The following is a 6,000-nucleotide window of genomic DNA, read 5'->3' on the forward strand; positions in this document are numbered from 1 at the left end:
GGTACCGTCTTTCAGATGAAATGTTAAACGAAAGGCTACGTCCACCCTCTCAGGTGGATGCAAAAGATCCCATGGCACTATTTAGAAGAAGAGCAGGGGAGTTCTCTGCAGTGTCCTGGCCGATATTTATCCCTCAACCAACACAGATTATCTGGTCATTCCCTGATTGCTGTTTGTCAGACCTTGCAGTGTGCAAATTGGCTGTTGTCTTTCCTACATTACAACTGTGACTACACTTCAAAAAAAGTACTTAATTGGCTGTGAAGTGCTTTGAGATGTGTTATGAGTTGTGAAAGGCACTATATGAATGCAAGTCTTTCTATACACCACATTTTGCCCTAAAACTGTACAATAGTCACACACAATACCTTAAAATAAGTCTTCCAAAGGCTGGATAGATCCTTCTGGAATCAAGCAGGTGATCACTCTGCTGAAGCTGATCTCCACTCCTCCTAAAAGAAAACAAACTCTTTAAGAAATCAGACTGTTATGGATGCAATCCGTGACTTGGATACAGTAGTGTATGAAAACCAATTGTCCAGTCAATCCCTGAATGTAGGTCACGCACAGTCCAGAGCACAAGGAGATGTAAATGGACCAGCCCCCATCCCAAAGCGCCAGTGGCAGTAGTGGTCCATTTTCTCGTCTTCTGCTTGTTGGAGTTACGCCATCCCCCACTGACCTGCTGAACACACTGAGCTGGTTAAGAGGGCCAGTATATTAATGCTGCGGTGTAAAATGTCACTCGCGCTCTGAAGCATGGCCAGCATCAGAGTCCCAGGCAGGCCAGCCTCCTGCGTACATGCAGAATGGCAAATCTCACAGCGTCAGCATGGAGGAATGAGTCTCCGATCTTGAAGGGGTACGGCAGCGTAGTGGTTATGGTGCTGGACTAATAATTCAGAGAACGTGAGTTAAAATCCCACTGTGGTAATTGAGAATTTGAATTCAGTTTTACAAAAAAAGCTGGTGTCAGTAAAAGTGACCACGAAACTGTCGGATTATCATAAAAACCCAATGGGTTCACTAATTTCATTTAGGGAAGGAAATCTGCCATCCTTACCCGGTCTGACCTATACGTGACTCCAGTCCTACATCAACATGGTTGACTCTTAACTGCCCTCTGAAGAGGCCTAGTGAACCACTCAGTTATATCAAACTGCTACCACTGGATCAAAAAGAAGGCCGACCACCACTGCTTCAGGACAACTAGGTGTGGGCAATAAATGCCGGCTTTACCAGCGACGCCCATATCCCAAGAATGAACTTTGAAAAAGCCCACCGATGCAGTGGCTGGAACTAGATGGCACTGCTAACATGAGGGGGTGAGGCATACACAAGCTGTTCTCCCAAGGCATGGATGAAGAGAATAGTGCCTATTGGTTGTTAAAGCTAGTGCACTGGGTTGCCAACTCTGGTTGGATGCATTCCTGGAGGTTTTATCACATGACGTCCTGCCTCCGTCTGCCCCGCCCCCACGCTCGCACCATTGGTCGCCCGACACGTCCATCTTCATGACATACTGTCTTCCCGCACCAATTGGGAAACCAACAGACTCTTCATGACTCAATTGGATGATTCTTGACTGTCAAGCAGCCCTTGTTCTCCAACTCCTATATTTTTATAACTAATAAATTAAACTGTTCAAAGAAAATTAGTCCAGTGTAAAATGTAATCACATAGCACTGACAAGTAAAATAACTCAGTGGCCGGGAATTTCGTCGGTGCCTCTTCGGTTCCACCAGCGTAAGTTCCGTCAACAGAAAGGAGAATCAGACGGGGCGTGAAACGGCCGGCCGATCTGATCCGGTCAGTTTTCCGTACCTCGCCAAATTTGAAAGTTATGCTCAGGGTGTCTCACTGAATTTACGGAGACGGAGCCTCCCCCGAGGAAATTCTCGGCCAATTTCTTGGTGCAAAAGATCTTTGATGTAAACTGGCTGATCTCCCGTGGCAGTGCTCAAAAGGTGCTGTGGAGCTTGTTTCTGATGTTAACTGTTAAGGTGGACTCATGTTTAAGTGGGCCCATCCCTTTCCAGGTAATCCCCAAAACAAAGTGGTCTAAGTAGGCACATCCTGAGACCAAGGAGAGGCTCGCAGTTAAGGCAACTTTCTGTAAATTGGTAGATGGTTGGAAATTCCCAGTTCCCTACTGCAGCAGAGGGTCCAGGTTATCAAGAAACCGAAAGCAATTGACTGTCTTTCTTTGTTATACTATTGGCATTTCAAAGTGTGATGTCCTAAGTGTGACAGACACACACTAGGTGGAAGACATTTGTACACTCACAGGTTTGAGTTCAAGACCATGGTTGCGATGTTTAGGTCCTAACCCGGACTGGCCCTTTAAGGTCACACTCCATCCCAACATGGACATATATCACCATTACTTCTTTGTCACTGGGTCAAAATCCTGGTACTTCTGACAAAACAGCACTGTGGGAGAACCGTCACCACACGGACTGCAGCGGTTCAAGAAGGCGGCTCATCACCACCTTCTCAAGGGCAACTGGGGATGGGCAATAAATGCCAGCGACGCCCACATCCCAAAAATGAATTAAATAATACTTGGTACTCTCTGTGGAAAGCGGTCTAAATAAGCAATCCTGTGGCTAACTGATGCTATAGGAAGTTTCTCTAGATCGGCTGCTATTTGCAAATCTCCATCTCTTCTTAGGCAGAGGCCAAGTTGTTTGACAGCTAGAAAAAAAAGTGGGCAATAACCGGCTTTCTCTTTTTGCATACTTTTTAAAAGATTGATCACTGACGATTACTTGATATATTTTCCCCAGTGTGACACCTGAAGTGTGATCAACAATTTGTAAATGCACTAACAGGATCTTGTAGCACTACTCAGGTTAGGTTAGAGGATACAGGTCTGGCAAGGACTGGAGCATTATACATTTTAACACACAAGGCATTATTCTGCTGCTAAAGCGCTATGGGGTAAATTTTAACCCCCAAGAACGGGTGGCTTGGGGGCAGGTGGGTAGTAAAAATCCTCCATTTCCACCCTGGCTCCAAAGCACCTACTTCCAGGTTTGGATGCATGCACGCTTCGAATACCTGGAAGTTTTACCGGCATTTAAAGCTGGTGGGACGATATTTAAAGGGCCAATTTAGGTCTGTAAAGCACTTAATCCTATTAACATTTTGTGTTGAGTTGCACAAACTATTTTAACTTCTCCATAACGTGTCGCCTGTGGCCTCTGAAACACCCCATGGAAATGGAGGCAAGTTGCAGCTGGCCCTCATTTGGACCTTTAAACCAGTGATTGACACGTGAAGAAAAGGTGAGTTTTTGCAGCAGGGCACTCAGTTCTCTCAGACAAATCTTGACTGGGAGTTCTTTGTGTTTAGACTGAGATTTCTTTGTTCACACTCAGATTTCTTGTGTTCAGACATATTTACCTACATTTTAGACCCCCTCAAACTGACATCATCAGGATGGGGAGCACAGTGGATTTATTCCACAGTGTTTCTAAGGAGGAGGCACATCACCATCTGCAGCAGGCAAGACATGCAGTTCAGGGAGCTGCAGCTGCACAAGACAGAGATGCACCACAAGGAACCTGCAGAAGAGCAGAGAGGGGACCAACGGAGGGGCCGAGGTCGCAGGAGGCACTACCCACGTGAGAGGGTTTAGAGGAAGAGGTTGAGCTTCCTGGACCTCTCTGAGGGGCAGCGACTATGCAGGCTAAGATTGAGTCACCTTCATGCAGAGCTGCTCCCAGCTGGGCCTGGTGGCCACGCATTGCCTGTCGCAGTTAAAGTCACCACTGCCCTCAATTTCTTCACCTCCGGATCCTTCCAGGGTGCCACCGGTGACATCAGCAGAGTCTCTCCATCGTCTGCACATAAGTGTGTACGACAAGTGATGGATGGCTTGTTTGCCAGGGCGTCCGACTACGTCAACTTCCCCTGCGTCAACGTCAGCCAGACCGAGAGGGCAGTGGATTTCAACTCTCTGGCTGGCTTCCCACGGGTGCAGGGCACAATTGATTGCACATATATAGCAATCCATGGATCTGCACATTAGCCAGGACTGTTCATCAACCAGAACGGATATCACTCCATCAATGCACAGCTGGTTTGCGACCACCGGAAGAGGTTTCTGCAGGTGTGTGACAGATTCCCTGGCAGCTGCCATGATTCCTTCATTTTGGCTGGCTCCCTGGAGACAAGGGATACCCCATGCAGACGTGGCTCATGACACCTGTGAGAAACCCCATCAATGAGGCACAGCAGTGGTACAATGACAGTCACATCACCACCAGATCAGTCACTGAACAAACCATAAGAATGCTCAAGATGTGCTTCAGGCGTGTGGATCGATCTGGGGGAGCCCTTCAGTACTCATCGGCGAGGGTGTGCAGGATAATAGTCGTGTGTTGCGTCCTGCACAACATCGCTCAACAGTGAGGAGCTCCAATGTGCTCATGAAGCATCCTCATCTGCCGGCAACATTGAAGAAGATGAGGAGGAGGAGCAACGAAGATGGGCAACCCATTGGCAGAGCACGGCACACATGCCTGCTTGTGGTGCCAGGGAGTCACTCATATCTAATAGGTTCTCATAAGGAGATTTGCAAATTGAAGAATGTGAACCACTCAGACTGCCTGGAACAACCACCACCTCCACTAACACCAGTTCGCCTCCCCCCACCGCCATCTCCCAGTTGCACAAAACCGTCCTTCAACCATGCATACACCCATTTTAAACGCTCCCAATGAGTGGCATCAAGTCTCACCATTCATGATGAAGCACATGAAAGGGTGCTTTCACAAAAGAGACTCAAGAATGAACGAGACGTGGCTTTCTCCCTCAAAATCCATGGTTGCAATGGCCCTTTAAATACTCCAGTTCCCAGCGTGTCATTCGGGTGCGCAGTACACCCACTGAGCAGCTTGGAGATGTGATCACTCGAGCCGACGCACGCAAAATTTTTCCGGGTTTCCCACGTGACTATTCACCCTCCCGCTGAGTTGCCGCCGCTATGTTATAATTATGCCGTATGTCTTTGAGGTCACAGCTGAAAGTTGGTGCCTTTTTGGTTAATTAGAAGTTAACAATTCATAGGCAGGATAATTAGAGGTCAGATTGACCTTTTTTATATTTTCTTTGAAAAAAAGACATAAATTTGCATACGTGATAATGAGACATCTGAAGTGTGAGGATTGATTCTCAAAATGTTTTATATATACTAGCAAATCTCCTATGACATTGGTCATGGGTGAGTCAGGTATTGGTCTGATGCAAGTTGGAGTAGTGGGGAGCGTGCCTCCCAGGAAAGAATTTGGAAAGAAGTTTCTGAGAGCTCTGCCCAGAGACAGTGAAGCAAGTGCTCTTTGATTGGTGGCTGGAAAATGAACCATTAGATTTTCCCTTGATGACTGCAGCTGGAGAAACAAACCTATACGTGAACAATTCTCGGCATAATCAAAAGAAAAGGTGCTCTAAAGATGTAATCCCCCTGCTGCCACTCTCTTTCTCAGCAGCCTCTCTGACTGAAATAAGAAAAAAAAACTTACATTTATATAAGCCCTTTCATGTCCTCAATTGTGTCAACTTCCAAGATGGGCTTCCGGCCCAGGTTCACTCTATCACAAAGGCCACCTACTTCCACCTCCATAACATTGTCCATTTCCGCCTCTGCTGCTGAAACCATCATCCATGCCTTTGTTACCTCTCAACTGGACTTTGCAATGCTCTCCTGGTCGGCCTCCCATCTTCCACCCTCCATAAACTTGAATTCATCCAAAACTCTGCTGCCCGTATCCTAACTCGCACCAAGTCCTGTTTGCAACTCACCCCTGTGCTCGCTGACCTACATTGGCTCCTGGTCCAGCAAAACCTCAAATTAAAATTTCTCAACAGTGTGTTCAAATCCCTTCATAGCCTCACTGCTCCATATCTCTGTAACCTCCACCAGCCCTACAACCCTCTAAGAACTCTGCGTCCATCCGACTCTGGCCTCTTACGCATCCCCCACCCTACCGTTGG

The sequence above is a fragment of the Heptranchias perlo genome, chromosome 18, assembly GCF_035084215.1.
Source record: "Heptranchias perlo isolate sHepPer1 chromosome 18, sHepPer1.hap1, whole genome shotgun sequence".
Taxonomy (NCBI): Eukaryota; Metazoa; Chordata; class Chondrichthyes; order Hexanchiformes; family Hexanchidae; genus Heptranchias; species Heptranchias perlo.